The 25,143-nt window shown below is 38.5% G+C and overlaps 2 protein-coding genes across 9 annotated transcripts in view; one reads left to right on the top strand and one right to left on the bottom strand.

Moving 5' to 3' along the window:
• The window catches only part of CMSS1 (cms1 ribosomal small subunit homolog), a 384,053-nt gene that overhangs the window by 122,652 nt on the left and 236,258 nt on the right, over positions 1-25,143 (top strand). The gene's annotated exons all lie outside the window — the stretch shown is intronic.
• The window catches only part of FILIP1L (filamin A interacting protein 1 like), a 291,272-nt gene that overhangs the window by 116,693 nt on the left and 149,436 nt on the right, over positions 1-25,143 (bottom strand). Inside the window, exon 1 of one of the 5 annotated variants that reach the window (XM_087861694.1) lies at positions 17,944-17,959. The exons of 2 other annotated variants lie outside the window; for them this stretch is intronic. The gene's annotated coding sequence lies outside the window, so the exon portion shown is untranslated. Of the gene's footprint in view, positions 1-1,055; positions 1,073-6,376; positions 6,395-17,943; positions 17,960-25,143 lie in introns of those variants that run through there. 2 more of the 5 variants (XM_087861691.1, XM_087861693.1) reach the window with 2 other exon arrangements.

The raw sequence follows: 25,143 nt of genomic DNA, 5'->3' as shown, positions 1-25,143 counted from the left end.
AGATGACTGGATTAAGAAGTTGTGGTCCATATATACAATGGAATATTACTCAGCTATCAGAAAGAACGAGTTCTCAACATTTGCTGCAACATGGATGGCACTGGAGGAGATAATGCTAAGTGAAATAAGTCAAGCAGAGAAAGACAATTATCATATGATTTCTCTCATCTATGGAACATAAGAACTAGGAAGATCGCTAGGGGAAGAAAGGGATAAAGAAAGGGGGATAATCAGAAGGGGGAATGAAACATGAGAGACTATGGACTCTGAGAAACAAACTGAGGGCTTCAGAGGGGAAGGGATGTGGGAGAATGGGATAGACTGGTGATGGGTAGTAAGGAGGGCACTTACTGCATGGTGCACTGGGTGTTATATGCAACTAATGAATCATCAAACTTTACATCAGAAACCAGGGATGTACTGTATGGTAACTAACATAATATAATTAAAAAAACATTAAAATTAAAAAAAAAGAGGTTATAGTTAAAAGACAATTCTTAAGGAAATAATCCCAGTGCTAATTTTCAGCTGAGAATTGTTTTTCTAAGTTTGCACAGCTAATAACTGGCAGAACTGGGATCTGAATCCAGGCAACCTGGCTCCAGAACCTGTACTCTAAAAATCATGCCATAATGCATTGTCCTGTACTGCCAAAGACAAACAGTTACAGACACATTGCCTGGAATGAATATAGACACCCTATCTGAAACATGCTTAAAGTCTTGCTAAGTAATTACAGTACAGATGAACAATGATCTGTGATAGTAGTTATCACAGATTCTTCCCTAGATAGCCAAGGAAGAATTCATTTATTTGAGAAAAGCAAAGCATAGAAAAGTATATTTTTTGTATAGGGATGGAAGGTTGAGGATCTGTGGGAGATACGACTGTGGAAAACCCCATTATATATATATTTATGTATATATAAATAATGTTTATATATTATGCTATGTACCTTATGAAAATATGCATATAGTGTATGATATGAAAACATCCAAAAATGAAAATGAAAAATAGTAATTAAAAAATAAACATATCTAATTATTTTTTCCTACCCCACTGGGTTGTCTTGAACATTCCAGGAAGACCCTTGTTCTGGCCTGTAGGAATAATGGCAGGTTCTTAACATAGACTAGATATATTTAAAACAGATATTGTGCTAGCTTCAACAACACATATACTAAAAAATTGGTAAAACAGGTAAATATTAAGTGCCACTTCATTTATAGATATATTCACCCATGAAGGACAGGGCCACCCATTTCTTCTGTTATTAATCTCCATTTATTTAGGTCTCCCATAGGGTATTTGACCTGATGTTTCATACATCATGGGTATTCCACAAGGCGACTGGTTTCTTCTTCTACTTTGTGGCCTACATCAAAATTTAGGTGGTGGCTAAATACCAATAGTTAAAAATTTTGTGGTTCATTCTGCAGCTTACGTCATCTTGAAGCTCACCTAGGCCTTGATGGTCTAAGATGGGCTTATTCACATTTCTGTCTGTCAGCTATTTGGACTAGTAGACCTCAGCTGGATCATCTTATCTCTGCTCCACATGGGCTCTCAACCTCTGATAGGCTAGACAGGGGTTCCCCACATGGTGGTCTCAGGGCAGCATTTCAAGAGTATGACAGCTGAAATTTTAAGGCCATGTTCTTATTGTCAAGAGAACGTCACAAGGCCAACCCCAATTCAAGAAGTGGAGTCAGAGATTTCACCTCTTGATTGTTGGAGCTGCAAGGTCACATTGCAGAGGAATAGAAAGAGTTGGGAAGTTAACTACAGCCATTTTTTAAAAACTGTAGGTGTACAACACTTACAGATTCAGATTTTCATGAAAATTGAATAAATGTCTAGTTTTTCTTTTGTTGTTGTTGTCGTTTTTAAGTAGGCTCCACACCCAGCATGGAGCGCAACCCAGGGCTTGAGCTCACAACCCTGAGATCAAGACCTGAGATCAAGAGTCAAATGCTTAACCAACTGAGCCACCCAGGCGCCCCTAAATGTCTAGTTAAAAGGGGTAAAATATGCTTTACTTCTTCCAGTTTCTTGGAAGCATAAGGTTTTGTGAGGGGGGGGCGTTAATGATTTCTATTGTGTATTCCTGTGCTTTCTCTTACCCACATATTCGTATGGGGAGCAATAGCCCTTTTTTTAAAAAAAATTATTTATTTGAGAGAAAGGGAGAACGCTTGAGCATGAGCAGGGGAGGGGCAGAGGAAGAGAGACAAGCAGACTCCCCGAAGAGCAAGGAGCCCAGGGCTTAATCCCAGGACCCTGAGATCATGACCTGAGCCAAAGTCAGACACTTAACCTACTGAGCCTCCCAGGTGCCCCAACAGTAGTCTATTGATAAGAATCAACTTGTATTCTTCTGCTAATCAATAAGGATTCCTCTGGATTAATTTTACCCAAGGTGTGCCTTCCAGAATTACAAGATAGTGTAAGCTTCTATTAAGAAAAGTGGTTTAATAAGCATTTCTCATAAGTACCCTTTGAGTTAAAGGCAAGCTGAGCTGCTACAGAAAACTTGAATGAAACTCTGTATATATATCCCAGCTTCCTTTGACTCATTTTGAGGTGGGTTAGGTGAAATCTTTCAGGAAACCACAAGTGCTTTGGTAATGACGATATTTATAAATGATAAAAAGGAATGACCTAAAATATTTTGATACTTTGCTTATTCTTTTTTAAAGTGATTAGAGTTTTTCGAAGACTGATAATCCTCTTTGGGGGCTGGGGTTGGTGGCATCAACATTCTTGACGGCATGCACATTGGATTTGTGAACAGGTCGTCGTGTGCAGACTTCTGGTCTACTGAGGTGTTATATGTCTCCACATGTTTACAGTGGTGGAGTTTCCTTGCCCTTGTGCCAACAACCACAAAATGATCAGTAATGAGAAGTAATTAAGTATGGAGAGGAAGAAAACAAAGACATGAATTTCATGATACTTCATGCTTTATATTATCAGTGACTTCATTGTTTGTCTTGGCAAAATTTTAATGCATCTGTGCTTTGCCCAGGGGTGTGTACTGAGGAAAAGAAATATATTGTAATAGCAACAGTGGTTTGGGATTTTCAGGTTACCCTCCCCCCCCCCCCCAAAAAAAGGAATGGAAAGTTGCTTTTGTTTATACGAAATAATGATGCCTTGCTCTTTTCATAAAGTGCTAGCAGTAACATAATGTCTAATGGTTTTGGAAAGAGAAATCCTGCTTAGTTGTCAGTTTAACACAGTGCAACACATTATCTGTGACTATCATAGCCATAGAATGGCAGCCCTCAGGAGTGTAAGAGAGTGATAGACTGGGATTCAGGAAACCTGGCTTCTGATCTCAGCTCTGCTTTTAATTAGCCAGACTCTGGGTTGTCACTTATAAAATGAGGATGTTGGGCTAGGTTGGCCCTAAGAGATCATTTAGGCTGGAACAAGGACCAGGGGTTCTTTCCCTTGACCTCTATCCTGTTCCTCACGCCCTAACAGATCCCCTGACAGTAGGATTGGGGCTTGAGACTAGATGATCTCCGAGGTCCTGGGGCTTCCCACTTTGGAACTCTGTGATTCTCTGTTGTGTTGTATCTATGGATACAAATACAGTTCATTTGGCCCTGAGAAGCAGATTCTGTTTTGTTTTCCTATGTGGTGACCTCGGTCAGTTTTTCTTGGGTTTAAGCTGGTTGAAACCATGGTGGATCTTTGGTAAGGATGTGTCTATGCAGGAGAAGGACAAGTAAAGAATTTGCAGCTATTTACTTAATTTAGTTAAGGAAATAGCCAAATGTAAATAGTGGCTTATTCAGCTTCCAATACACACAAACTTCTAGCCAACTCCTTATTATAAAAATTAAATTTTCTTTCTTCTCCTACCGATCGGTAGGAGAATAAAGGGGAGAAGAAAGGGGGGGGTTAAATAGAAGGGGGAATGAACCATGAGAGACTGTGGACTCTGGGAAACAAACTAAGGGCTTCAGAGAGGAGGGGGTGGGGGGAATGGGATAGGCTGGTGACGGGTAGTAAGGAGGGCACGTATTGCATGGTGCACTGGGTGTTATACGCAAGTAATGAATCATGGAACTTTACATCAAAAACTAGGGACGTACTGTATGGTGACTAACATAATATAATAAAAAATATTATTAAAAAAATAAATAAACCCAATACAAGCACAAAAAATAAATAAATAAATGTTGATTTTTCTTAATCATTCTTTACTAATTTTAGATATCAAAAAATGCTTACTATACATAATCACCCGGTGCTGTTTAGACATAATTTTGTCTCCATGTACCTGTTTATTTTCCTCTTTGAATGTTGGAAAAGAGGACATTTTACTTGTATAAAGGAAAAGCCTCAATAAATGAAATTATTTTTGGTCTTGATCACTTACTATGATACTGAGTTAGCTGATCAAAACTCCAACTTAGGGAAGAAAATAATAGTAATAGCGATAGCTTATTCCGTATTTACCAAATATAGGCCTGTTCTAAATGCTTTCCTTTGATTAACTCAGTTAGTCTTCACAAAACTGTTATTCATCCTCATTTTGCAGAGGAGAAGACTGAGGCTTGTAGCTGTTAGGTAATTTGCTGAGCTCATACAGCTAGAAAGTAGCACATCCTAACTTGGGCAGACTGGACCCAAAGTGTCCAGCAAATTACTATGCTCTGTCTATTTAGGATCTTATAAGAAGACATACATAGTAAAGGAAAAAATCCTAGTTCAGCATTAAGTTATTCACAAACATTTACGAAGTACCTACTACTGTACAGGTATTGTGCTAGGTAATTTGTTCTAGTTTATTTTTATACCTGGGTATGGCATAGGCAGAGCATAATAGAAGGAGTATGAGATTGTGGAATTACAAAGGTCTGGGCTTAAATCATAGCTTCAATAAGTTAGCTCTGTCTAGACCACACGTGGTTACTAAACCTCCCTGAGCCTTCAAATACAAAATGGAAGTAAGGGTACCTGGTATAATAGATTTATTATTCATGCTTTGTGAGCAAAGTCCCTGTTTATGTCTGTATTCCTAGTTCCCAACAGATTTGTACATCAGCAGGAATTCACTGAATGATTGAATCATGCAATCCTCAGCAGAGCTGGTTGGCTCTGAGTAGGAACTGCTTCATTGTAAAGATGATTCATCTGGCTAGAAAGTTAGAAAAACAGTATCAGGTGTACCTCTTTTTGTTGCACTTCATTTATTGTGCTTTGCAGATACTGCACTTTTTACAAGTTGAAGGTTTGTGGCACCTCTGTTGAGAAAGTCTATTGGCACTATTTTTCTAATAGCAGTTACTTTATGTCTCATGGTCACATTTTGGTAATTCTTGCAATATTTCAGGCCTTTTCATAACAATTATATTATTATGGTGATCTGTGGTCAGTGATCTTTGATGTTAGTATTGTAATTATTTGGGGGCAGCTCTAACCCACACCCATGATGAACTCAATCAGTGTATGTTGTGTGTGTCCTGACTGCTCCACCAATCAGCCATTTCTCTGTCTCCCTGTCCTGAGGTCTCCCTATTCTCTGAGGCACAGTATTGAAATTTAACCAGTAGTAACACTATAATGGCCTCTAAGTATTCAAGTGAAAGGAAGTATTGCATGTATCTCTATAGAATGACTAAGCTTAGTGAGGAAGGCATGTTGCAAACGGAAAGGCTGAAACCTAGGCCCCTGTGCCAAACAGTTAGTCAAGTTGCGAATGCAAAAGAAAAGTTCGTGAAGAAAATTTAAAGTGCTTACTCTAGTGAACACATGAATTGATAAGGAAGCAAAACAGCCATATTGCTGATATGGAGAAAGTTTTAGTGGTCTAGTTAGAAGATTACGCCAGCCCACAACCTTTTGGTGAGTCAAAACCTTGTCGAGAACAAGGCACTAACTTGTTTGAATTCTCTAAAGACTGAGAGAGGTGAGGAAGCTGCAGAAGAAAAGTTGGAGGCTAGTAGATGGTTCATGAGGTTTAAGGAAAGAAACCATCTCCATAACATAAAAGTGCCAGGTGACGCAGCAAATTGTCCAGAAGATCTAGCTAAGATCACTAATGAAGGTGGCTGCACTGAACATCAGATTTTCAGTGGAGATGAAACAGCCTTCTATTGGAAGAAGATGCCATCTAGGACCTTCATAGCTAGGAAGGAGAAATCAATGCCTGGCTTTAAAAACTTCAAAGGACAAGCCGACTCTTTTAAGGGCTACTACAGCTGGTGACTTTAAGTTGAAACCAGTGCTTATTTACCATTCCAAAAATTCCTAGGGCCCTTAAGAATTATGCTATAAATGGAATAAAAAAGCCTGGATGGTAGCACGTCTGTTGACAACATGGTTTACTTAATGTTTTAAGCCCACTGTTGAGACCTACTGCTCATAAAAAGAGATTCCTTTCAAAATATGACTGTTCAGTTGATCTGTGTGTCTGTTTTTGTACCAGTACCACACTGTCTTGATGATTACAGCTTTGTCATTGATCTTGAAGTCCAGAATTGTGATGCCACCGGTTTTGGTTTTCTTTTTCAACATTCCTTTGGCTATTCGGGGTCTTTTCTGGTTTCATACAATATCCATGTCCATTTTTGACTCTTGTGTCCTTTACAGTTACTGTTCTGATGCTCTTGCAAAATATAGTTCAGCTTCAGGAAGATTCACAAAAAGGACCTTTGACAAATACAGGTTTCTGGTAACCTTAAGATCATAGAACTAAACTATGAATTTCCAGAACTTATGAAAAAGCTGCATTTAAACAGAACAAAAAGTAATAACGTGGAACTGAATGAATTCAGGAAAATGATGATTGGGTTTTTGTTTGTTTGTTTTTAAGAAAAAAGGTGAGCGTTTTTAATGACTCCTGTTCAAAACACTGTTGTTCCCCCCGCCAAGTTTGCTTTTCCACATTTAAGGAAATTTTTTCTATTAAGATATCTGCAGGGGCGCCTGGGTGGCTCAGTCATTTGAGTGTCTGCCTTCGGCTCTGGTCCCGATCCCAGGGTCCTGGGATGGAGCCCCACGTCGTTGGGCTCCCTGCTCAGTGGGGAGCCTGCTTCTCCCTCTCCTTCCTGCTCATGCTCTCTCTCACTATCTGTCTGTTGGTCTCTGAAATAAATAAATAAATAAATAAATAAATAAATAAATAAATAAATAAATAAATAAATAAAATCTTTAAAAAAAAAGATATCTACAACTTACAGAAATTTGATAAAAATGTTCTTTTGTAAACAAATTCAAATACTTACCTTTTCTCCATACCTGTAACCCTCCAGGATTCTTTTAGGGCAATCATAAAATATTTTTATTTCTTTTATGGCAATTATAAATTATTTGCATAAGTTCAGTGGGAATCTTGTTTTCCTTGTAACAAGACACCATTGGAAAGTTTGGTTCTATTACCAAGGCTTTGACTGGAATGGCATTTTTTTTTTCAGATTTTATTTTTTAAGTAATCTCTGCACCCAACATGGGGCTCGAACTCACCACCCCGAGATCAAGAGTCATGCTCTTGGCACGACTAGGTGGCTCAGTTGTTAAGCGTCTGACTTCAGCTTGGGTCATGATCCTGGGGTCCTGGCATGGAATCCCTCACCGGGGCTCCCCACTCGGCAGGAAGCCTGCATCTCCCTCTCCCACTCACCCTGCTTGTGTTCCCTCTCTCGCTGTGTCTCTCTCTCTGTCAAATAAATGAAACCTTAAAAAAAGAAATGAAGGGGGGGGGAACATATGACTGTTCATTGACACTGCATCTGGTCACCCAAGAGCTCTGATGGAGATGTGCAATGAGATGATTGTTGTTTTCATACCTGCTAACACAGCATCCATTCTGCAGCCCATGAATCAAGGAGTAATTTTTTTTTAAAGATTTATTTACTTTTAGAGAAAGTGTGAGCAGGGGAGGGGCAGAGGGAGAGGGAGAGAAGCAGACTCCCTGCTGAGTGGGGAGCCCAATGTGGGGCTCTATCCCAGGACCCTGAGTTGATAGCCTGAGCCAAAATCAAGAGCCAGACACTTAACCGAGCCACCCAGGTACCCCTGATCAAGGAGTAATTTTGACTTTCAAGTCTTATTATTTAAGAGATAGATTTTGTAAGACTATAGCTGCCCTATTTAGTGATTCCCCTGATGAATATGGGCAAAGTACATTGAAAACTTTCTGAACACCATCAAGAACATTCATCATTGATGAGAAGAGGGTATCAACATTAACAAGAATTTGGAAGAAGTCGATTACAACCCTCATGGATGACTTTGAGAAGTTCAAGACTTTAGTAGAGGAAGCAACTGCAGATGTGGTGGAAACAGCAAGTAGAATTAGAAGTGGCATCTGAAGAAGTGACTGAATTGCTGCAAGCTCATGATAAAACTTTCACTGCTGATGAGTTGCTTCTTACGGATGAGCAAAGAAAGTGGTTTCTGGAGATAAAATCTACTCCTAGTGAAGATGCTGTGAAGATTGTTGTAATGACAACAAAGGATTTAGAATATTTCATAAACTTAGTTGATAAAGCAGCAGATTTGAAAGGATTAACTCTAATTTTGAAAGAAATTCTAATGTGGGTAAAATGCTGTCAAACAACATCACCTGCTAGAGAGAAATCCTTCATAAAAGGAAGAGTGCATTGTTGTCTTATTTTAAGAAATTACCACAGCAATCCCAGCCTTCAGAAACTACCGTCCTGGTCAGTCAGCAGCCATCAACATTGAGGCAAGACCTTCCACCAGCAAAAAGATTACAACTCGCTGAAAGCTCAGATGATGGTTAGCCTTTTTTAGCAATAAATAAAGTATTTTTTAATTAAGGTGTATACATTATTTTTTTTAGACATAATGCTACTACACACTTAATAGATTACAGTATAATGTAAACTGGAACACCAGAAAATTTATTTGACTCACTTTATTGCAATATTCCCTTTATTAGGGTGATCTGGAACTGAACCTGAATCTCTGATGTATGCCTGTACTGAGAAACTAGTAAGTAGCTCATATGTATAGACCTCTTACCACAGGCCAAGTGCAGTTGTTTTAAGTGCTTTGTTTTACCTTATTTAATCTTAGAGTTTTAGCCTGAAGTAAATGCTGTTAAGAAAAGGCTTGGTAAAGGTAAATTAAGGGTGGAGACTCTTACAGGAGATATCAAAGACAAACGACTATCAGTATCAAGGTAGTGCCGGTGCCTATACAAAGTACAGAGTGTGGGTGTATGTGCACACACTGTGTGAAGAAGTGACTCTAGATCCCCAGGACTTACCAGAAATCTCCAGTTAATGTCACTGAATTTTAAAAATGTTTGATCATATATACCCTGACCTTAGGCCTCCCTTACCCCCACCTTCCCACATACACACATAAAATGAACTGAAGATACACTGTATGCCATCTGTTTATTTGACAGCGTATTTAACAATCATTAGTTCTGATTTTATGTATGTGACATCTTGTATGTAGCAGTGTCATTTAAATTCGGTTCAGTAGGAAATTTGAGGTGAATTATTCTGATGACAAGATGGCTACATAATGCAGAGTGAGCCTGTGCTAACTGTAGGATGCTCATCTCCAAGGGACAGAGCTGGCAGTGATCCAGGGCCTAAAATTTGAATGTATTTAACATCCCGTACTTTGCTTAATTTAGGGAACATGCTGTCTGCTAGCTTTACATTTCCACTTGGATTTCCCATCTTTCTGCATGGAACTATTCAGCTATAACTTAGTTCCCTCAAAGGGGAATGGAAAGAGATGTAGTAAGATTATGGGGTTCCCAGCAGAGCTGGTTGAGCCCTTAATATTAACTGTCTCATGGTAAATGTGATTCATCTATGAAAATACTGGCTATAAATAGATGTTAATAGTGCCCAGTTGCAAAACAGCCAGGTTGTGCTAGCATGGCCACATTAGGGAAAAAAATCTTGTTGAGTATTTTATTTGGTTTCTCTTAAAATAAAAAATAAAAATTTCTTTCCTTTTATTGCCCTAGCCACCCACATTTGAAGACACTAAATTCAGCCAACTGCAGTAAAGCTATCTGATGGCTAAAAAAAGACACATTGAAAACCAGATAACCTAATTTAGCATTGGCCCCTTTATTTTTTTTTTTTCCTTCTATTTTCAGTAAAAGTCATTGAAACATTTCCTTAATGGTATTTTTCCTTGTAGGGAGAGCATGGACAAGGCTTCAGAGACAGGAATGGAAGTTGGAGGTCGGGGTGGGGGGATTCAGGCCCATATTCCCAACAATTCTGTGTCCTCATAGAAAGTCAAAGTCACAGAAAGAGAAGAATCAAATATAAGGTTTAGAAGGCAGTGTAGTAGTCATCTCATCCATCCCCACCACAGTAGCCAGCAATCAGTGTTTTCTCTTACCACCTGCTCAGTTGTTATGCAGCTCTAAGTGTCAGAAAGTACTTCCTTGTGAGCTGAAATCCAACTCCCAGGAACTTCATGCATTTATCCTGCTTTTGCCTCCAGAGCTAAATCAAACAAGGCTATTCCTTGTGTCACACCATTCTTCGTTCAATGGGAAGGGCTCTATTCTTTTTTCCAAATGAAACATTCTCAGCTTCTTCAATGACTTCTCATACCAAGTTGCCTAGTCTGTCACCCAGCATATGGTCTCACACACACATTTTGATTATACCCCATTAGACCTACCTACTCTTCATTAGGCCAGGTTGTTTCTTAAAGAAATGCATGAAATAGTCGGGCGTAATTTCCCAGATATTAAACACAATGAAAGCAGTGAATTGGTGAGTGTATATATTTAGGGAAGATCTCAGTAGTTCTTCTGATGTTGGATTTCAATTTGAATTTTAAGTGTAGATCTAGAAATTTGATAGTAGACATTTATTGAAGACTTATTCCAGTTTAGCTTATCAGGTGAGTGCTTATAATAATACTTTCATGTGTACATTGCTTGATACATGAGTAGATAGGTGATTATCCTGTTTTGCAGTATAAGGAGTATGAGATTCAGAAAACTTAAATAACTTTGGCTAATAAATTTGGATCAAAGATGATGAAAACTTAGGCCTTCTGACACCTCTTTCTCTCCAGGCTCATGCTAAATTAATCAAAGCTCACACTTTTTGTTGTTGTTGTTGTTGTTGTTGTTGTTGTTGTTGTTGTTGTTTTAAGCTTGTTCTTTGGTTGGGGCGCCTGGGTGGCACAGCAGTTGAGCATCTGCCTTCGGCTCAGGGTGTGATCCCGGCGTTCTGGGATCGAGCCCCACATCAGGCTCCTCCGCTATGAGCCTCCTTCTTCCTCTCCCACTCCCCCTGCTTGTGTTCCCTCTCTTGCTGGCTATCTCTATCTCTGTCGAATAAATAAATAAAATCTTTAAAAAAAAAAAAAAAAAGCTTGTTCTTTGGTTGCTTGTCCACTAAGTGCTGTAGTCAGAAAAGCTGCTACACTGTAGATACAGAATAAACAGTCTGCCAATGAGGTCTAATAGAGCAGACTTACATCATGGCTTTTCTTAGCTGTGTGTTCTGAAGAAAGGACAAAAAGAAATATAAAAATCTCAGAGTATAAATAGTTGATTTATCCAAATTTTCCATTACAAATCAGTGGCTCTTTAAAGATTCTTTTCTCATTTAAGGTTGACACAGGGTTGGGAATGTTTTCCAGATCTTTGTGGAATAGAACAGAAAAAGAAAATTATTTAAATATAGTCCAAATTAGCTTTAAATACATTTCTAAATGCCACACTCACAGCACTAGGTCAGAGCTCTTGAAAATCATATGATTCTTTTAACAGTTTTCAAACTACATCACTTTTCATATTTTTTCCAACTCTGTTCTCTGGTTTTTCTTAGAAGTACAGTGATATTGAGCCAGTCATTTAACCTTCTTATTCTCTTTGAATTTTTGTCCCTTTGGCTCTTGGAACGAGTTTTGTCAGATCCCTTATTCTGCAGCTGAGGCCCAGGGAGGTTAACTGATGTGCCCATGGTCATGCCTAGAGCCAGCCCCAGAATCCAGATCTTGCCTACAGCTCTGTTGATGTTTCCACAGCAACAGTACATTTTCGGAAACCGACTCCTATTTCTTCCAGCTCTGGGAAGATATGAATCCTAAAAGATACAAATGCATCTTTGAGAGTACCCAAAGTCTCCCACAAATTTTATTTTTCTCAACCTCTTCTTTACCCACTAGGTGACTATAGGCCTGAGAATGCCTTTAAGGGCTTCTCTTGGCTAGACCAACCCAGCATAATAAAGAGCTCAGAGGTGAACAAGAGGTTCAGAGATCGAAAGTTCACGTCTGTAGATTTTAACATGACTTTTTTCTTTTCTATTCTTTTATCTAAGGACCTGTGACTAGAATAGTGACTAGAGTAGAGAGATTGTTATAGAGAAAATGTTGCAACTGGTAAAGTCCCTGAGCTGTGCTCAACCTTGTAGTGATTTTACTTCCCCTTTCCCAACATTTCCCTGTGCTCAGTATATCTTCCTGTAATTTTGGGGAAGTTTAACTCCTTGCCTCCCAGGCATAGAAGTGTAGTCTGACACATTTATAATTTCTCTTATTAGAGGAAAAGAAGGAAACTGACTTTTGTAAAACTCCAGTTCTCTGCCAAATGATATGATTCATACTTTCTATTCTTTACCTCTTTTTAAAAATTCAGATACATGGAGTTAGTATTATTCTGCTTGTTTTACAGAAAAACAAAAGAACTGAAGTGTTGAGAAGTACACAGCTTAGTGTGGTAAAAATATAGGTTCATGATTAAATACAAAATACCAATAAATACTATAAATCATGTCCACTGTACAAAGTGTTTTGGGAGCATTTGAGAGGAAATGACTACTCCACCAAAGGGACTCAGTGAAAGCACCTCAGAGGGAAGTTGGGCCTTGGAGGATAGGTGTCCAAGTCATATGTACAGATTGAAGATAGATGAAAAACACAGCATGTAGTGAGTATCAAATCATCCTTATGGCTGAAGCCAAGGAGGTGTCCATTGGTGAAAGGTGAGGATAGAAAGGTGAACCTTGGGCACGTGTAAGGCTGTTCACCACAGGGCTGTTCATAGTAATGAAGATGAAACAACAAAGTATCCAACAAATAGTAGAGAATAATTAAATAAATCCATGGAATATACAGTACTGGCCATTTAGGCCACCAGCAAAAGTCAAATTTTCAAAGAATATTTAATAACATAGGAAAATATTTTCAAAGTATAATGATATGTTTAAAAATATTTTTTTTGGAAGAAGAGACTAATTTATTCAGTCACACTGCTTTCACATTTTAGAGGCTTTTTTCAGAAGAGAAAAAAGGATGAATGAGACGAAGCCTTGAAAGTCATTAACAAAGCAATAAAAGGTTACCTTAGTAGTAGTTGATGTGATTATCCCTGGGGTATAAAAAAAGAAGACCAAGGAAATTTGAATGTGGACTATGTATTAGATGATGTTAAGAGGTGATGTTAAGAAGTTATTGTTAATTTTGTTATATGTATTGATGGCATTGTATTTATATGGGAGAATGTCTTTTTTTTATTTCTCCAGATACCTAATGAAGTATCTAAGTGTGAAATGACATAATATCCTGGGCTTTACTTTTAAGTACTCCAGGAAAAATAAAAGCATGGTGTAAAGTAAAGTAAATATGACAAGGTTTTGAGGATTGTTGAAGATGGGGATGGGTACATGGGCTTTACTATATTCTTCGTACTTTTTGTATATTCGGGAATGTTCATAATAAAAGATTTAAAAAGAAAGCATCAGGGACAACATAGTATTGGATGCATAAACATTTTAAGAAATGATTCTTTTTAGAAAGAAAAAAAAAGAGTGCAATGTGGAAAAAAAAAAAAAAAAAGAAAGGAGGCATCAAGGATTGTGTGTCAGGCAGACAGGGAAGCCGAAAAGTGGGCTATATCCCAGGAGCAAAGCAAAAATTATTTCAAAGAGGAGAAAGTTGCTGTGACCTCATTTTAACAGCGTTGACACTGGTCAGAACAGTTTTGGAACTCCACTTTTTAGTTTTTTATTTTGGAATATCCCTCAGCTATGGCAAATTCTGGTCCATTGAAAACTGAATTTGACTTCTGATAATGGGGAAAAGTTTTTGAAACCAAATCTAGTGAATCAAGTCAGAGTTTGGGTCAATTAATACTGTTTTTGGTCAAGGAACCAAATGTGACCTTAAAATAATGGGGTTAGCTTTTGTACGTGGCCTTTGAAAGGGTTTTGAAGACATTTCCAATGTATGTCAGCCGTGGCACTCTTTCAGAATAAGCTTTATAAAGGAAAATCTTTGACAAAACGACATGTTTGAATTTATAAATTAGGGCTTTTGTTTTGTTTTTAGTATTCCATCTACTCTAGTTACGTATCAAATCTTTGGTGTCCTAGAGCTTCTGGTTGTTCTTTAGAATCCCAATATAAGCAAAATAGTAGGAAATAGCATGGTGTACGGGAGGACGAGGAGCACAGTCTTTGGGGCCAGCCAGGCTGAATCACAGCACTGCCTCCATCACTGCATGCTGTGCAGTTTGACCCAATTTACTTCATTTCTTTAGGACTCTGTCTTGCAGGGTTATTGGGAAGATGTGAGATCATGTGTGTGAAGTACTATGCCCAGTGCCTGGCATATGACAGGAATGTAAAACATCCTGGTGGAGATACAATTATACAATTTTATCTGTTGGTTCATCGCATATGCCTTCCCTCTTATGATGAGATAAGAAATAACTAATGGATTTTAGCATCATGAGGAGAGTATATTACTCAGCCTTACTTGCTGAACAGGGGTAGTTCTTTTAGTCAATGCTAAACTGGTATTTTCAGAGAGTGAGTAATTTCGTGCCTTGCCAAGCTGGAGAGTGGCAAACTGAAGAAATTGGGTTTGGCCAGGAACTGGTGCCTGTTATTTAGCAGAGAGGCAATAGGGAATTATGATCCTGGCAGTTTGGAGGGGCTTAACATAAAGTGACTGGCTTCTTGGTCCCAACTGGCCATAACTATTCCTCACAAGGTGATGAAGAGCACTGATTCAAAAAGGTATGCTTACCCATGTTCTCATTAGCATGTCTCTTCTACCAACATGACTTTTAAAATCATTTCTAACACAGCATTACACAGCAGCAACACAAAACTTACTATCTTGTGGCTGGGCACTGTGCTAAGGCACTTTATACTCATTATTCCCTTTTTTGCATGCACTATCAGGCAGGTACTTGTAGTCTGTGCTTTATGGGAGAGTTTCAAGAGGTTAAGTCTATCCGCTTCAGACCACAGAACTGGTAAGTGACACAGCAGGAATTCCAATTGGCTTCAGAGCCCACCCAGTCTTTGCAAGCCTACATTCTATTGCCTGAATTCTTTCTCATTTGGAATAATGCTCTCTTTAAACATGGGAGACACACCTTCTCAGCATTCATGGTACAATTTTGACTACGTCAGCAAAATTGAAAAGGTCAGTCAGCTCAAAGGACCTGCATCATGACAAGGTGATAGGACAGGAGAACATAGCACCAGGAAGAGAGAAAAAAAATGTCTGGACTTGGTCTGAAATGAGGGCACAGTGTGAATTAAGGTCATGCTCCTTTGCTCCTCTCCATTATTCAACTTATTCTAGGTGGTAGGAAAGAAGTTGTTAATAAGGCTGGAGGTCTGCATGAAGGAGCATCAGAAAGCATCAGGAAAACCACATGCAGCCACACTTGCCCTGGGTAGTGTGGCTTTGACTAGACCCTGTAAGTTTGGATCAAACTGCTTTCAGGATTCTTCAAATTGACATCTGGGCTCTCCTCATGTCCTCTGCTATATGGGTCAACCAAGCCGTTTCTGAAGCTTCTAGGCCCATTATCTGTATGAAGGAGTGCTTTTCAGTGCTCTTTGTTTAGTACAGAGCCCCCATTCCAGCTCTGTTGAATAGATCTAGATTTCAGATGCTCCAGAGTCCATGGGGTTGGGATAGATTGAGCTTGGGGTTTTTACCCACCATGTGTGCTTCCATATAGCCCTTTGTTGGGAAGTGCCCAAGGCAGCCAAGAGTGCATGTTGATCGAGGAGGTTGGCTGCTGCTAGGAGTTATAAGTAAATAAATGGATATCAGAAGCTTACAACTAAGGGGGAGAGACAAAGCTTCATTACCCTCCCTTGAGCATGTTGCTTTGGATGTTTTGGTAATGATTGTGAAGCATTTACACACAGACTAAACTAAGCTCTTTGTGTTCTTTGTGAGGTGGAGAGCTTGCCAAGTCAATTTCAGCATGCAAAGCCCAGACAATTATTCTTTTGGCACTTATGGGCCACCCCTGTTTCTTTGGGGTTGGGGGCGGGCAGCCTAATGACACAGGAAGGCTTTATAAGGAAAGAGAAGGCACCTTTATCCCATACTTTTTAGACAAGAACCCCCTCCCCTCCATATCAGGGTTCTCATGTCCCTACTTCTATGCTAAACCTCTGTCACAGAGCCAACAGAAGAAACCCGTGGGCTCAGAAGTGCCACACGCACTTCCGTGCCCACAGCGTGTGACTCATTCATAGCTGTTTTCATTTCTTCTGCTTAGCACCTCACCATGAAATTGTGTATTTCTTTTATAAGTGTGTGATAGTTGTATTTCAAGTGATAACCTTGGGAAAGATAAAGTTCTCGAGATTATGGTCTTCGTTCATTATATATTATATGCTTTGCAGCAGTGGTTCTCAACATGTAAACCTTTAACCCCTGGGAGCTTTCAAAATTGTCAAAGGGTTCTTCCAATCTGTATTCCAAAAACATTCATATTGATGTGTTCCCAGAATAGCTATGGATACTATTGTGATTGATGGCATACAAGTCATTTAAATATTTTCTGAATTTGTTGTAGGCCTTCTTGGTTATATCTTTTTTCAGTCTGTCAGTAGGAAAAGCTACAAGTACTGTGAATGGGGAATTAGGAAACTTTTTGTTATGAAAAAGGAATTCTCATCCTGGAAAGGATGGATAAACAGTGTTCAAAGGTCTTTGTTTTAGCAGCTAAATGTGAGGCTCCTGTTTTTTTGTTATTGAACCTTTCAGTGCTATGATTTCCCTGATCCACATGGTTTCATGTCTGGATCAGAATTCCCTGTTAGTTGCACTTGCAGCTGAGGAGTGGGCTGAAGGCATTTCGCCCCACAGACTGTTGATCTTAAAAATTAAAGGGTGCTTTTTTTTTTTTTTTTTTTTTTTAGTGTCATTAGAGACTTCTTGTATCCACCCTACTCTCTTTGATACGAGTTACAGTACATACCATAATTACTTTCAGGTGAGAAACGATTTCAGTTTGCCTTAGTGGTGGCTACATGCTGAGGCCTGCATCCAGAGTGTTCTTTTTTTTAACCTTCAGTAGAGACTGCTGCTTCCAGCACATTGGCTATAGTTTTTAAATAGAAGTTTGCTGGCTCTATAATATAAAGCACCAAATTGCCAAGTGCAGGCACTTTCTCCATCAGAGGAATGCAGCACATTCATTGCACAGGTGCTAACACTTGCCTTCCTTCTGCTATGAGTGCTTTATTATTGTTGTTTTCTTCTCCCTTTTCTGTCAGCATTTCCCTTTTTTAAATAAAAAAATTTAAGTAATATGTCACATATGTGAAGCACTGAAAATGAGGAAGCAGGCATAAAGAATAAAAAAATTTATCCTTAATCCAACCATGCTGAGATTCCTACTCTTCATCTTTTTCTATTGCTTCTTGTAGGCTTTCTTCTTTTCTGTGTCTTTTATAATGTGCTTGTTGTTTTGGGAACAGTAGCCATTGTCATTATTCTTCCATGCCACAATTTCTAATAGCTGCGTAGTACTTCATTGTATGACGGTGCTATTATTCATGTAATCATTCTCCTCTTACTGAATGTTTAATCATCATCTTCTAGGTCCTTCCTTCTCTTCTCCCCCCACTTTCATCTTGGAGCCCTATGGATCTAGAAGGAATCCAGAGGTAACAAGGAACCTTGACCACTTACCTCGACTTTAACTGGCCGGAATCCATTAGAACTGTCCTTGGCTCAGAATAATATCTGTTGGTTGTTTTAAATTCATGATTTTGGACTCTGCAGGATTTAATCACAGTTCATAATTGCTATTCTATCTCCTCTCTGAATTCTTTCCCCTTTACCAAATTAAAAATATGAAATTGTTTGAACGCTTTTTAATACAAGGTAAAAATTTTCACAATATATGTAAATCAAACCATCATGCTGTATGCCTTAAATTTACATAGTCATGTATGTTAATTATTTCTGAATAACACTGGGAAAAAAAGAAAGTAAAAAAAATATAAATACAAAAATCCTAAGAGGGGTGGCTCAGTCAGTTAAGCATCCAACTCTTGATTTTGGCTCAGATGATGCTCTCAGGTTCGTGAGATCAAGCCCGGAGTTGGGCTTCATGCTCGGCCAGGAGTCTGCTTGAGATTTTCTCCCTCACCCTCTCTCTGCCCCTCCCCCACCTCTCTCTCTGAAAGAAAGAAAGAAATCTTTGAAAAAGAAAGAAATCATAAGAGACTATTAGAGTAGACCACTGTATTACCTCTTCAAGCCCTGAAAGTTGAGAATTTGGAAATGAAATTGAAATTGGAATAGGTATCCAAGTAATTCATCTTTAACAGTGAAAAGACATTTATTTTCACAAGTGTTTTTCTCTTCGTGGAAGAGACTGCTATTACGTTTACAGATTACTTCATTGCATAGACTTTAATTTAAAAGATGAGAATCAGGCTTGGGGAATATATTTCTGACAAAAATAAAAGCAAAGCTGTGTAGACATTGGTGATGGTAAGATAAGAAATATTTTTTCCTTTTAAGGCAACAGCATTCTGTTTCTGATCTCTAAAGTGACTATGTCATCATGTTAATATTCCTTTGTTATCAAGAGACAGTACTTTGTGTGTAAAACATGGTTACCAAGCAATGTACGAAAAGTTAAATTGTTACATGGCTTAGGATGTGCAGAGAAGGACCAAATTGGCTTAGAAAACTGTCTCAGAATCATAAAACATCTTCAGAGTTGGAAGAGCATGGAGATGGGTTTGCCTGGCTCTTCCCAGCAGGCACTGGGGAGGGGCACCTTCTCTGTACAGCCTCCCTGACAAGCAGACATCTGCTCTATGATTGTTCATTTTTCATAATTATATGGTCTTAACTTGGCCAATTCTTTCATGTGTCCCGAATTCTTTTGCCATTTTATTTCCCAGGATGCTGTTATTAGGTGAATGCCATCTGATAATATAAATTATGGTGAGTAAATTTCAAAGACTTGGGAGGAACATTTCCTAAATATGAAGCAAGGAAACTCCCCCCCCCAACCCCTCCACCAAACTGAGTAAATGACCAGAGTGATTTATCATTAAGGGTACAACTAAACAGGGACGCCTGGGTGGCTCAGTCGGTTAAGCAGCTGCCTTTGTCTCAGGTCATGAGTCCAGAGTCCTGGGATTGAGTTCCACATTGGGCTCCCTGCGTGGCGGGGAGCCTACTTCTCCTTCTGCTTGCCACTCCCCCTGCTTGCTCTCTCTCTTTCTCGCTGGCAAATAAATAAATAAAAATTTTTTTTAAAGTGTACAACTAAACAAAAGTTTCCTATTGTAAGCTCCTGGTTCTACAACTGCTGAGGCTAGGCCTACAAAGAAACCTTAAGGTGTTTCCCCAAACTCTGTTTTGATGTATTAGTAGTATTCTGTTTGTTTTTAATAAGATAACTTTAAATAAGACCTTTCATAATTGGTTATTGGCTTCTTGCTTAATTATTTAAATATCCTTTAGATTTTTATCCTTCAATTTTTTCTGAATGCTTAGTTGTATAGCACGGTTTGGTTCTTCATTTGGGGAAGCCAGGAATCCATGACTAAATTTTTACCCATAATACTATCTTAAATAGGCCACTTCACTCTCAGTGCCTTTCATCAGTTGAAAGAAGGAAAAATAAACAATAGCAACCTTGGGCTCTTTCTGGGAGCACTAACATAGTTATTTGTTTTACTAAAAGGTACAGAGGAATACAAGGTGCTTAAGTTAGTATTTCCTAATCAAAAAGGTATAATAACACACTTTAAAGTTGATTAGAGTTACACAATACATTCGTAGTGGTTCTTTAAGCAATTCTATAGCTAAACTATAATTTTTAAGTCTTCTGAGTTCCGGGGATCAGAGTGAGACTAATTTTGTCTGTAGAAATAATTGCTTCCTTTGGTATTGCTAATCTCACCCTCCAAACCAGTCACAGTGATTACCAGTGACATACTTAGCAGCTGGGTATGCCCCATACACCCACATCTTGGGAAGAGGGGGGTATCAGCTGATTTCTGTTGTTGTCATTGTTCTTTTAATTTACAAATGTTCTTGACTATGTCATGAAATATTATCTGGAATAACTTTTTATTTTATAATCAAAAGTAAGTCTCTACTTTTGACTTATGTATTTTTGTTACCTGCTTTAGAAGATTGGGGTTAAGGTCATTTTAAGGTATTAGTCATTGAGTCATTAGGTTAGAGAACAAAAGTCGGTGAAGTTTACAAAGCACTGTAAGTCAACAAGGAGGCACCTACTATAGTTGCAGATAAGACTTTTTCTACCTTTACTTCCTTATCTATATCTTCTATTGCTGATTACCCTGGTTTCCCTGTTTCATAATGTACATCAGAAATAGACTATATTATTGGAAAGGAGGAAAACAGTATCAGAGTTCCTGCTAAACTTTAGAAGCTTTAACATCATCTTACTGAATTTTCATGACAACTCTTTGATAGACATCTGATTATTCTCATTTTTACAAATGGGAAAACTAGAACTCAAAAAAAGTTAAGTAACTTGTCCAAGGTCACACAGTTAAGTGGCTGAGCCATGGTTTACCTGTCTTGTTCTTGGGACTTTTGCACTTCTCTTTATTACCTTCTGTTTTCACGAGTTTCCCCTGGTGCCTTCCCTTGCCTTTCAGCTACAAAATGCTGTTCATCAAATAGTATAATTAAAGCTGAAAAATGTACTGTTCCCAGCAGGAAACAGATCATGGCTGTGTGACTATCCCTATCCAACACAATTCCTGATATCCACCTCTCCAGACGGAAAGAGGGTTGGAAGCAGCCCACATAATTCTCTTTATACATGTTTAATACTTGGCTACTTAGTAAATTCTTTTTGTTTGTTGCTTTTTAATTTATTTTATTATTTTCCCCAGGTTTTTTTTTTTGAGATGTAATTGACTTATTAGTTTAAAATGTACAAGTAAATTCTTTATTGTTTTCCTTTCTTTTCTTTTCTATTTTTTCTCTTATTGAATAGAATGATGAAGACTTAGGTGATACTCAGAATAAAGCCTTGTTTTGGCTCAGGATTTTAAAAGGAAAGAAAGAAAAAACTATCCATGAAGATAATAGTGGCCCTAGGGGGAGACTATCACCCAGGGATTACAAGGTTTAACTTTGCCCTTAGAATAATTAAAAACTCATTAATAGGATTTTCAAGGCCCTGCTTGGTCTGGCTCACAATTTCACCTCAGACTCTTCCCTTCTTCACTCTTTCTGCTCCAAATATGCTGGCCTGCTTTTAGTAGCTTATACCTGCCATTATCCCTCCTACCCCTGGACCTTTGCCCATGTTGTGTTTGCCTGCACCTCTTTCCTCTGCTATTTATTTGGCTAACTCCTCCTGCTCAGCCCTCAACCCTCAGCTCTAGAAACACTTGCTTGAGAAGACTTCCCTGACCTTTTTGACTAAGCCATAATTCCATTATACGCTCTAGTGGCACCATGACTTCTTTCTTGCGCCACTTAACAGCAGCAATTTTACATACATCTGTGTTATCTAAATAATTTCAGCCTCCTCTACTGGACTGTTAATTCCATGAATGCAGTACATACTGTCTTTGCTCACCCTTATATTTCTGGTACTTTGCACATAGTGCATAATTATTCTTTTGAATGAATGAATGAATCAATCAATCAATCATTGATTTTGTCTCATCATCAAATGGCCAGATTTTATTTTAACCTAGTCTCCATGCCAAAATTCACATGGACTTAACCTAGCAGAGTTCATATATTTACAAAGCTGTTGGATAGTAGACAAGCAATGGATATAATGGATGTAATGTTGGATATAATGACATTCAGTGACTGATTGTCCAAAGGGTGCCCTTAGGTCAGAAGCCAGCAAACATTTTCTGGAAAGGGCCAGACAGGACATTTTTTAGGCTTTGTGGGCCATTCAGTTTCTGTCAGAACTACTCAGTCTGTCCCACCAGAAAGCAGCCATAGAGCAATGCACAAATGAGTGGCCGTGACTGTGTTCCAATGAAACTTTATTAACCAAAATAGCCATATTTTGCTGACCCGTGCATTAGATGTTGTTATGAAACATTTATGAGGGATTCTATGAATAAGTTGATCAGAAAGAGTAATTCCCCAGGGGCGCCTGGGTGGCGCAGTCGTTAAGCGTCTGCCTTCAGCTCAGGGTGTGATCCCAGTGTTCTGGGATCAAGCCCCGCACTGGGCTCCTCCGCCGGAAGCCTGCTTCTTCCACTCCCACCCCCCTGCCTGTGTTCCCTCTCTCGCTGGCTGTCTCTCTCTCTCTCTCTGTCAAATAAATAAATAAAATCTTAAAAAAAAAAAAAAAAGGAAGAGTAATTCCCCACCCCTTTGTATGAAATTTGTTTAGAAAGTCATTACTTATCCCAGAGGGATATGTATAATTGTGCATAAGATGTAGGGTCAACTCTGAAGCTGTTACATAGAAATTAAATAGAAGAGAGAGATGTGGCACAGACACCACCAGAAGCTGTGAGAGCTGTGATATTACATAGACCACAGTCTCCTGTAGATGTGATTTCTTCATTGATTTAATAAGGAGAATAAGAAGCAATTCCTATTTGAGATCTGGTGTTGTCTCTGATTACAAAATTTGTGCCCTAAATCAAACTAGGACAATTTCAGTGGAATTTTTTTTGGCTTTAGCTAGATGTCTAAATTATTTTTATAATGAGCAAATTACGGTATTACATTGAGGAATTTGAATAGTTTCCTCAACTGTTCTTCAGCAGTCATTTTGTTCAATCCAGGAAACAGAAGAATTTTCCTGCTGATTTTACCCCCAAACCCAGAAATTTCCAGCTCTTAGAACCTGTTGAAAGAACTCAGGATCTGGGGGGTGGGAAGGGGAAGAAAGAATTCAGTATCTGTGTGGATCCTGGTTGGCTTGGTCATTCAGGAACAGAAGCCACTTGGAATGGATCATTTATATTCTCAGTTTATTAAGCTTCCAGTGCTAGAAAAGACTGGAATAACAGTTCTTATAGAAATAGATACACAGCTTTCAAACATATACAAACACATAGAACTATGGAGGAAGTACAAATTTCCTCTTCCCACCCCAAATTTCCTTATAATGTCTATGCTTACTAGTTTTTTGTGTTTTTTTTTTTTCTATTTACCAATTTTGAGTGAAGAAGAAAGAAACACCTAGGTCTTTTACTAAATTTCTCATTAATCTTCCTGAGAGGAAACATAAAAAACTTTCTCATGTATTTAATTTGAAGAAGTTGAGGTAGTTGAGAATGTTAATTTTTACATTTCGAATTGTTTTTCTTCTGCATAGTGACAAAGAGAACACTATAAAAGTGTATCCCCAAAATGGGCAAGAGAATTATACATAGATTTGGAAAGAATACAGAATGACATTTTGTTGATTTTTTTTTGGGTATTGAACTGGGTGGTATATGAAGGTAAATTTTCCAACAACTGCTGTTTTTCCTGTGTCAGAGCTTTCTTTTTTTAGTAACATTTTGATGGATATTTTTAAAGGTAATCCATACTTCCTGCTTGAAGTTCAGTGTGGTGTTTATGAACACACTTGAGGGTATTAAATAATATCTTTTTGTATTTTCTTTTCTACCTCCTCTATGTCAAATTATAACCAGACATTTATTTGCTCCTCTTACCCACACTATTTCTGTTTTTTTTTTTCTAGATCTATCATGCACTAAAAAATCAGGTTATGAATGAGGTTCTAACGTGTGAGTAGTATTGTTGGTGTGGAGGTTTTGAGAGACCCATTTGAGGTATAGATGCTTTTACCTCTTTTTGTCTGTATTGAAGTTGTATAAAAATTGTCCCAGAAAGGTAGCAGTTTATCTGTCTCTATTTCATGACACACATTACCTTTGACTGGGGTCCTAAATCTCTACATTCAAAAGAATAAATCCAGCCCGTCTCTTCTAAGAGGACTTTATTAGCATGTTTGTAAGGGCCCTCCCCATTGTCCTGCTCATAGGAAGATGCTATAAATATCTTTGAAACACTTCTTACTCATCATTTCTACAGGAAGGCTTTTTTCATAGATATGAAACTACAGTGGTAGCCTTCCTAGGAATTCAGTTGATACTGATCGAGAACTACCTTAAGCATCCACATGAGCAATTGGCCACCTTGTTCAGTTATACCCTTTTATGGGGACTTGTCTTCTCTTTGATGCCATGGAATAAGAAGGCAACAAGGCACACCTCCCACACTGACCTGCTCTGTGGCTAACCAGGACCTCCTTTCCCACATAGTAGACCTCTTAAACCTCCCCTGCAGTCTTCCTAGAAGTCACATTCCATATTTTTGTTGTACTCTTAAGAAAATTATCATGTGACCCTCAAAGAGGAATAGGAGATGGCATCTTGGTTTATAGCAGCCTTAGGCTAAGTAAGCTCTTTATGAGGAATCAGCTCACTTATTCCTTCAGTATCTCTGGGAGGTATAGATACTTTTTTTCTTCGTATTTTATAGGGGAAGAAATTGAGAAGTGACATACAGCCTGATGTCACATAACTAACAAGTAGCAGAACAGGGCTTTTTGCCCATATCATCTGATTCCACAGCTCAGGTTCTTTCTAGTAGCTTACAGTAACCCAAGAAGGAAAAACAGATTTCATGGCAGATGTGCTTTGAGCCAATATCTCACGTAATCCTCCCATCTACCCTGTGAGGTAGGTATGTAATTGTTCCCAGTTTACACATAGATGTGTGATTATGTGAGATTAAAGAACCTACTGATGATAGTTACACATCAGTTAATGGCAAAATCAGTACAGGAACTCACACTCTACTTGGCTGTCAGCTTCTCTCAACCTCAATTTCCTCATTGTAAAATAAGAATAAAAATGGCTCCAATGTATTAGGATTATTGTA

The sequence above is a fragment of the Ursus americanus genome, chromosome 4 (genome assembly GCF_024610735.1).
Source record: "Ursus americanus isolate L20-20 chromosome 4, mUrsAme1.1.p, whole genome shotgun sequence".
Classification (NCBI taxonomy): Eukaryota; Metazoa; Chordata; class Mammalia; order Carnivora; family Ursidae; genus Ursus; species Ursus americanus.
This window is presented reverse-complemented; position numbering and strand designations above follow the sequence as displayed.